Source organism: Mobula hypostoma, chromosome 2 (assembly GCF_963921235.1).
Source record: "Mobula hypostoma chromosome 2, sMobHyp1.1, whole genome shotgun sequence".
NCBI classification, from domain to species: Eukaryota; Metazoa; Chordata; class Chondrichthyes; order Myliobatiformes; family Myliobatidae; genus Mobula; species Mobula hypostoma.
The window spans coordinates 63,006,434-63,016,337 of record NC_086098.1 but is presented as its reverse complement, the minus strand read 5'-3'; positions in this window follow the sequence as shown (position 1 = coordinate 63,016,337).

Genomic DNA, 9,904 nt, shown 5'->3' with positions numbered 1-9,904 from the left:
GCATATCTCACTCCTGTACGCCCTCTCGTCACCACCTGAGATTCTACCAACAATGGTTGTACCATCAGCAAATTTATAGATGGTATTTGAGCTATGCCTAGCCACACAGTCATAGGTATATAAAGAGCAGAGCAGTGGGCTAAGCTCACACACCTGAGGTGAACCAGTATTGATTGTCAGCGAGGAGGAGATATTATCACCAATCTGCATAGATTGTGATCTTCCGGTTAGGAAGTTGAGGATCCAATTGCAGAGGGAGGTACAGAGGCCCAGGTTCTGTAACTTATCAATCAAGATTGTGGGAATGATGGTGTTAAATGCACACACTCAGCGATTCAGGAATAGTTTCTTCCTCTCTGCCATCTGATTCTGAAATGGACTGAACCCATGAACAATATATCACTTTTTTAATATATATTATTTCTAGTCTTTGCACGATTTTTAATCTATTTAATATATGTATACTATAACTGATGTAATTATTTATGATTATTATTTTATATTTTTTTCTTCTTTTATATTATGTATTGTACTGAACTGCTGCTGCTGAGCTAACAAATTTCACGACTCATGCATGTGATAATAAACCTGATTCTGATTCTGAATGTGGTTGAGAGAGAAACTGCATCAGCCATGATCAAATGAGGAAGCAGGCTTGATGAGTCAAACGGCCTAATTCGACTCCTATGTCTTGAAGTTTTATGGTCATGTCCAGGTGTCACTGGAAAAGAAGAATGGATTGTTAACTGGCTTGCTAGACACCCTCAGGGACCAGTGAGCAACCCTGGGTCTGGAGTACATTCTAGGCAGTGAAGGCAATATTTTCATATGGATTGTTGTTATAAATACTTATTTTGGAAAACATACACATTAAACAGTGCACATACTGAAAATGAAGGGAAAATTTGCTCGAAGTCAGACTTATTTCCAACATAATTTATTTCTGTGCTGTACTTTTCTATGACTCTATGACAAATAGTTCAATAGTTGAATACCTTTATGGTTACATAAGAACATAAGAACCAGAAGTGGGAACAGCCATCAGAACTGTGTGTTTGATCACCATTATATCCCTTAAGGTGGATACAATAGTGTCTTTTAAGGGATTCTTAGATAGGTACATGGAGCTTAGAAAAATAGATGGCTATGCAGTAGGGAAATTCTAGGCAGTTTCTAAAGTAGGTTACATGGTTGGCACAACATTGTGGGCAGAAGGGCCTGTAGTGTGCTGTAGGTTTCTATGTTCTATGTATGCCTTTAATCCTAATGCAATTAGCAAAATTGGCACTTGCTAATCATTGGTTATTTCACTTGCTTCAAAATACTGTTCCAATAGCTCAGTATACATGAGACAGTTATCTGTTACGTAATCAAACTCCTCAATCTTTCCAATATACTCAGTCATTTCTGATTTTTTTTCACTGATTACTATCACCCAGTGCTCACAGTTTATGAACCCTGAATGCTTCCATTTACTGTCTTAAAAACACTCGACCAAGTCTTGCTTCCCTTTTGAAGATGTATTGGCTGCTTTTGTTTTAAACTTGACCATCTCTCCACGTGCTGAGGTGCCTTTTCTACTCACCAATGCTCCCACCAATGTTATGTTTCGTAACTTCAAAACATTAAGTTAATTCAAAGAAACATGGGAATCTGAAAATATGGGTGTAGTCTGAGTTTATTTTAAGCAAGGTGTGCTCGTATCATGCGGTAACATGGTGACATATGCAATTAACATATTTTTACATATAACCCATAATGAGTTATTTAAATGAACAAGAATGCTTAATCAAACAATATATATATAAAAGATTACTCAAAATTATTGAAATATTGAATACCCAACAGAACCCATACCCATCGCTTTCACTGGCAGTTCATTCCACACTGTCACCACCCTCTGAGTGAAGTAATTCCCCCTCAGGTTTCCCAGAAACATTTCACCTTTCACCCTTAACCCATGACCTCTAGTTCTAGTCTCACCAACCTCAGTGAAAAAGCCTGCTTTCATTTACCCTACGTATATCCCTTATAATTTTGCAGACCTCTATGAAATCTCTCCACATTCTTTATGCTCTGGGGAATGAAGTCCAATTCAACCTTCCCCTGCAACCCAGGTCCTCAAGTCCCAGCATCATTTGTGTAAATTTTCTCTGTACTCTTTCAGTCTTACTCAGAAGCAGAATGAGAATCAGAATCACTTTATTGCTAATGAGTGACACATACCAGAATTGAATGTGATTTGGTGCCAAGCACTACACCTCCAATCTTGGTGCCATATGTAAATTTGCTACTCTAGTTTACTGTATTAACACCCAGATCACTGATATAGATGACAAACAACAACGGAACCAGCACTGATTCCTGGGGCACACCAGCAGCCATAGGCCTCCAGTCTGCAAGGGAGGTAACCATCTACTACTAGCCTCTGGCTTCTCCTGTAAAGCCAATGTCAAACCAATTTACTACCTCACCAAGTGACTGAATCTTCTGAAGCAGCCTCTCATGTAGGTGGGACCTTGACAAAAGCTTTGTTAAAGTCCACGTAGGGCCCCAAACAGACCTTCCAGTTGAGGTGACACTTCACCCATGAGTCTGTTGGGGTCATATACTGTGTCTGGTACTCCCTGTGTGGCCTATTTATATCGATGAGATTGGGAGTCCGCTTCACCGAGCAACTGCTGCCATCCACCAGAAAAAACGGGATCTACCAGTGGCCACCCATTTTAATTCCACTTCCTATTCCCATTCCGATTTGACTATCCATGGCCTCCTCCACTGTTGTGCTGAGGCCACACTCAGGTTGGAGGAAAAACACCTTATATTCCACGTGGGTAGCCTCCAATCTGATGGCATGAAAATCGATTTTTTTGAACTTCTGATAGTGGCTCCCCCCCCCTCACCATCCCCCATCCCTTTTCCCTCTCTCGTCTTAACTCCTTGCCTGCCCATCGCCTCCCTCAGGTGCTCCTCCCTTTTCTTCCTTTCTTCCATAGCATTCATAGCTATTAGATGCCCCCTTCTCCAGCCCTGTATCTCTTTCCCAGCTCTTTACTTCACCCCTCCCCCTCCCAGTTTCACCTAGCACCTTGTGTTTCTCTTTGCCCTCTGACACCTTTTAACTCTTCTCATCCTTTTTTTTCTCCAGTCCTGATGAAGGGTCTCAGCCTGAAACATCGACTGTACTCTTCCATAGATGCTGCCTGACCTGCTGAGTTCCTCCAGCATTTTGTGTGTTGCTTTGATTTCCAGCATCTGCAGGTTTCCTCCTGTTTGTAGACAACATCCATTGTTTTCCCTTCATCTACTTTCCTGGTAAACTCCTCAAAAAGCGCTGTAAGATTGGTTAGCCTACCACTATCAGGCCCTGTCTCTCCTAATACTTTTATGTCTAGTGCCTGAGAATAACCACTACTGACGTCAGTTTTACTAGTCTGTAAGCGCCTTTCATAAACAAATAAATAACGTCAGTAGTAGTTATTCTCAGGCACTAGACATAAAAGTATTTGGAGAAGTCCTCTGGCACATCACCTGTGTTTAAGAACATTTTAAGTATCTCTGCCAGGACACTAGCCTCCCACAAGGTTAGAGGGAACCTTGTCAGGACCTGGGAATTTATCCACCCTAATTAGCCTCAAAACTGCAAGCACTTCCACCTCTGTGATATGCATGCGTTTGATGACCTCGCAGTAGCTGGTAGATTCTGTGACGGGTCTCCCGAGTAAAGATAGACGACCAAAAAAATCTTCCAACTCTACCCTCGCGGTCCCCGTGACAAAGTTGGCACCCCCTCTGGCTGAAGCTGATCATAGCAACAGTCGTTATCGGTGTTTCTACTGCAATAAAAGAACTGAACGGCAGAGAGCAGTAAACAAAAATGTCCGTTTTGAACAGATCCCATTAAAACATATAAACATACTCATCTTCCAGCATCCGTAGATTTTAATCTTGTTTGTGAACATACTCGCCTTGAGTACTATCAATCGGTATACTGTCGTATCCTATTCCAAAATGTGAAAATTACAGTTCCTATTAAGCGTACTGTAATTTCTACAAAAAAGTTTTGTATTGAATTGCAAAACGGAAAAATTAATTTTAGGTTAATCTAACGTCGTGATAATACATAAAATGTGTTTACAGGTGCAGCAGCACTGTTTGAGTGGAAAAGGTGTGAAAAAGAGACTGTGTCTCACTGTGTTGACCAGGCTGCGCTGCAGCGTCTATTCACAGGCGCGATCCGACTACTGATGGGCACGGGGGCTTTGACCTGCTCCGTTTCCGACCTGGGCCGATTCACCCCTCTTTACACAACCTGGTGATTCCGGACTCCTCCGGAAACACCATATCGATGCCCAACTTAGTGAGGACACCCGATCGGCACAGCCCGCGGCAGCCCAGAACTCCTGGCCTCAAGTAATCCGACAGCCTCAGCCTCCGAGTAGCCGGATTACAGGCGCGCGCCACCGCGCCCGGCGACAGCCAGCCTCGCTCAGCCGCTACTTCAACCTGGCGTCACACACGCTTATGCTGATATCGATGTTGTTGAATACAATGTTTGTGTTCTGCAGAACCAATACAACTTATTCAAGAAGTATTGTAGTTATTACAAGCAGCTTCCGATTTTGAAGGTTTCAACAATAACACCACTTAACTTTAAACTGCTCTTGAAAATTAAGCAGTTTATTAATGCAGCAAGACCAAGACAATAGTCAGTCATGAGTAACATTCTTGCCACAAAAGTGCCAAACTCTGACCACCTTCGACAAGATAGATGAGGGGTCGCTGTCCAAAACTTCGACTGTTTATTCCCCTCCGTAAATGCTGCCTGACTTGACGAGTTCGTCCAGCCCGGCATTTGACATGTTGCTCAAGATCTCAAGCATCTCTTCTGTTTTTAGCCTCCTAACCATTAATGTTTATTAGCATTACTTCATCATTATTGGGTCTAAATCTTGGAACTCAACCCCTATAGCAATATAGCCACACTTTAAGCACATATGGGAGAAAGCCAGAGAGTGGCAGTAGATGGCTACCTCCCTGACTGGAGGCCTGTGACTAGTAGGGTGCAGTAGGGATAGGAGCTGGCTCCGGTGTTGTTTGTCATCTATATCAATGATCTGGATGATAATGTGGTTAATTGGATCAGCAGATTTGCAGATGACATCAAGATTGGGAGTGTAGTGGACAGCCAAGAAGACTATCAGAGCTTGCAGTGGGAACTGAACCAGCTGGGAAAATGGGATGAAACATGGCAGATGGAATTTAATGCAGACAAGTGTGAGGTGTTAGACCATAAAACCATAAGATATAGGAGCAGAATTAGGCCATTTGGCATAAAGAGTCTTCTCTGCCATTTCATCATGGCTGATGCATTTTGCTCTCAGCTCCAATCTCCTGCCTTCTCCCAGTACCCCTTCATGCCCCAACTAATCAAGAATCTATCAATCTTTGCCTTAAATGTTGCCAATGGTTTGGCCTCTACAACCGCATGTCAACAAATTCTACAGATTCACCACTCTCTAGCTAAACAAAATCCTCTTCATCTCCATTCTAAATGGATGTCCCTCCGTTCTGTTCTGAAACTGTGTCCTCTGGTCTGAATAAGATTCACCCCCCCCCCCCCCGGCATTCTTCCGAATTCCTGTGAGTACAGGCCCAGAGTCATCAAATGCTCCTGATATGATAAGCCGTTCAGTCCCTGAATCATTTTTGTGAACCTCCTTTGAAACCCCTTCAATGTCTGCACATCCTTTCTTAGATAAGGGACCCAAAATTGGTCACAATACTCCAAATGACACCTTGCCAACACTTTATAAAGCCTTAACATTACATCCTTGCTCTTATATTCTAGTTCTCCTGTAATGAATGCTAACATTGCATTTGCTTTTCTCACCGACTCAACCTATAATTTAACCTTCAGGGAATCCTTCAGAAGGACTCCTAAGTCCCTTTGCACCCCAGATTTATGAACTTTCTCTCCGTCTAGAAAATGGTCTACATTTTTATTTCTTCTACCAAAGTGCATGAACATACACTTCCTGACATTGTATTCCATCTGTCACTTCTTTGCCTGTTCTCCTCATCTGTCTTAAGTCCTTCCATAGCCTCTCTGCTTCAACAATACCTGCCCCTCCACCTACCTTTGTATTGTCCACAAAGCCATCAATTCTTTCATGCAAATTATTGACATACAATGTAAAAAGAAGCAGTCCTAACACCAACCCTGTAAAACACAACTAGTCACCAGCAGCCAACCAGAAAAGTCTCCCTTTATTCCCACTCGTTGCCTCTTGCCAGTCAGCCAAAGCTCTATCCATGCTAGTATCTTTCCAGTAATACCACGAGTTCATAACTTGTCAAGCAGCCTTGTGTGTGGTACCTTGTGAAAGTCTTCTAAAAATCCAAGTACACAACATCCACTGATTTGTCTTTGTCAATACTGCTTGTTATTTCTTCAAATAATTAGAACAGATTTGTCAGGCAAATTTTTCCCTTAAGGAAACCATGCTGACTTTGACCTATTTTATCATGTGCCTCCAAATACCCTGAAACCATATCATTAACAATCGACTTCACAATGTTCCCAACCACTAAGGTCAGACTAACTGGCCTGAAATTTCCTTTCTTCGTCCTCTTTTCCTTTTTGAAGAGTGGAGTGATATTTGCAATTTTCCAGCACTCCAGAACCATGCCAGAATCTAGAGATTCTTGAAGGATTATTACTAATGCTTCCACAATCTCTTCAGCCACCTCTTTAAGAATCCTCAGGTGTTGACCATCCGGTCCAGGTGACTTATCTACATTCAGAACTCTCAATTTCTCAAACACTTCAGTAGAATCAACCAGAGTAGATCCTACACAGTGAATGGTAGTGAGGGGTGTGGTAGAACAAAGGGATCTGGGAATGCAGGTCCATAATTCATTGAAAGTGCCATCACAGGTAGATAGGGTTCTAAAGAAAGCTTCTGGCACATTCACCTTCGTAAATCAAAGTACTGAGTACAGGAGATAGGATGTTATGTTGAAGTTGTATAAGATGTTGGTGAGGCCTAACTTTGAGTATTATGCGCAGTTTTGGTCACCTACCTACAGGAAAGATGTAGATAAGGTTGAAAGAAAGAGTACAGAGAAAATTTACAGGGGTGTTGCTGAGACTGGAGTAGCTGAGTTACAAGGGAAGACTGAATAGGTTATGTATGACTTTATTCCTTGAAGTGTAGGAGAATGAGGGAAGATTTGATGGAGATATACAAAATTGAGTTGTATAAGGTGTATAAATGCAAATAGGCTTTTGCTGGAGATTGGGTGGAGATACAACCAGAGATCGTGGGTTAAGGGCAAAATGTGAAAGTTTAAGGGGAATGTGAGGGTAAACTTCTCCACTCAGAGGGTCATGAGTGTGTGGAACGAACTGCCAGTGAGAGTACGGCTTACAAACTCGATTTTAACACTTCAGAGACATTTGGATAGGTACATGGATGGATATGGTACCGGGGCAGGTTGATGGGTTTAACTGATGTTCAACAGTTTAACAGATTGAACACAGACTAGATGGGGTCAATAGCCTGTTTCTGTGCTGTATTTTTCTATAACACTATGACAGTTGAAGAAGAGAGCTCAACACTTTTACAAGAGCAATTAGAGATGAGACACGTGGTTTTACAGGAACATCAAGATCCTGAAAATTAATGTAAAGCTACAGATGTGTATCCAGCTTAATATAATTATTGAAAAGTGCAATTTTTTTTGCATCTAGGTTTGGTCTGTGTCCCTCAGTCAAATTATTCTGTTTTATTAGTTTAAATTTCTTGACTTGTTACCAGAAAATCTAAATTCCCTGCAGTACTCAGTGCTGTAAGTTGCAGCCCAAAAACTTGCAAAGTCAGCAGATGACTGTAAATTTATTGAATTTGTTAGCTATTTGATGACACAGTCCAGTTAAATTGCAATATGCAGATTCGTATGTATTCAGTCAGAATAACCCCTCTTAAACTTAAGCAACACACACAAAATGCTGGAGGGACTTAGCAGGCCAGGCAGCATCTAAGGAAAAGAGTTTCGGGCCGAGACTCTTCATCAGGACCGGAAAGAAAGAGCAGAAATCTGAGTAAGAAGGTAGGGGAGGCAGGAGACTTGAGGTGAGGAGAGGTGAGGCTGGAGGCAGGAGACTTGAGGCGAGGCGAGGTGAGGCTGGAGGCTGGAGGCAGGAGACTTGAGGCGAGGCTGGAGGCTAGAGGCAGGAGACTTGAGGCGAGGCGAGGCTGGAGGCAGGAGGCAGGAGACGAGGCGAGGCGAGGCTGGAGGCAGGAGACTTGAGGCGAGGTGAGGCTGGAGGCAGGAGGCAAGAGACTTGAGGCAAGGCGAGGCTGGAGGCTGGAGGCAAGAGACTTGAGGCGAGGCGAGGCTGGAGGCTGGAGGCAGGAGACGAGGCGAGACGAGGCTGGAGGCAGGAGACTTGAGGCGAGACGAGGCTGGAGGCAGGAGACTTGAGGCAAGACGAGGCTGGAGGCAGGAGACTTGAGGCGAGGTGAGGCTGGAGGCAGGAGACTTGAGGTGAGGCAAGGCTGGAGGCTGGAGGCAGGAGATGAGGCAAGGCGAGGCTGGAGGCAGGAGACGAGGTGAGGCGAGGCTGGAGGCTGGAGGCAGGAGACGAGGCAAGGCAAGGCTGGAGGCAGGAGGCAGGAGACGAGGCGAGGCTGGAGGCTGGAGGCAGGAGACGAGGCGAGTCGAGGCTGGAGGCTGGAGACAGGAGACGAGGCAAGGCTGGAGGCTGGAGGCAGGAGACGAGGCGAGGTAGGAGGCTGGAGGCAGGAGACTCGAGGTGAGGCAAGGCTGGAGGCTGGAGGCAGGCGACGAGGCGAGGCTGGAGGCTGGAGGCAGGAGACTCGAGGCGAGGCGAGGCTGGAGGCTGGAGGCAGGAGACGAGGTGAGGTGAGGCTGGAGGCAGGAGACTTGAGGCGAGACGAGGCTGGAGGCAGGAGACGAGGCGAGGCTGGAGGCTGGAGGCAGGAGATGAGGCGAGGCTGGAGGCAGGAAGCAAGAGACGAGGCAAGGCGAGGCTGGAGGCTGGAGGCAGGAGACTTGAGGCGAGGTGAGGCTGGAGGCTGGAGGCAGGAGACTTGAGGCGAGGCGAGGCTGGAGGCTGGAGGCAGGAGACTTGAGGCGAGGGGAGGCTGGAGGCTGGAGGCAGGAGACGAGGCAAGGCGAGGCTGGAGGCAGGAGACTTGAGGCGAGGCGAGGCGAGGCTGGAGGCAGGAAACGAGGCGAGTCGAGGCTGGAGGCAGGAGACTTGAGGCGAGGCGAGGCTGGAGGCAGGAAACTTGAGGCGAGTTGAGGCTGGAGGTTGGATGCAGGAGACTTGAGGCGAGGCAAGGCTGGAGGCTGGAGGCAGGAGACGAGGCAAGGCTGGAGGCAGGAGACTTGAGGTGAGGCTTGGCAGGCTCCTCCTGGGCAGGGCGCGGTATTCCTGGGCAGGGCGCAGATCACCACCCGACAGAGGCAAGGGACAGGAAGGGACAGAACCAACCACAGGTAACGGCGAGACGGCCTGGCTTACCTGGGCGGAGGCAAGGGACAGGAAGGGAGCTAGGTACAGGATGGCTCCAGGAGAAGACGGCAAGACAAGGCAGGGCTTCAGGTGAGGAAACAAAAGGTAGAGCAAGGGATACAAGGAGTAAGGACAAGAACAATCCAGCAGCCACGCCTGGTTCTCTAAAGGTATTTTTGCAGCCAGCCCCAATGAGCATCAGCTGCCTCAATTAGAGCTCAACAAGAACAGAAACAGGGTAGACAGGAAAACCTGGAGCAAGGGTCGATGGACCGGACCATGAACCGGAATACAGACTTCATGAACCGGAATACGGACTTCATGGACCGGACCATGACATCTCCCAGTCTACCTCAG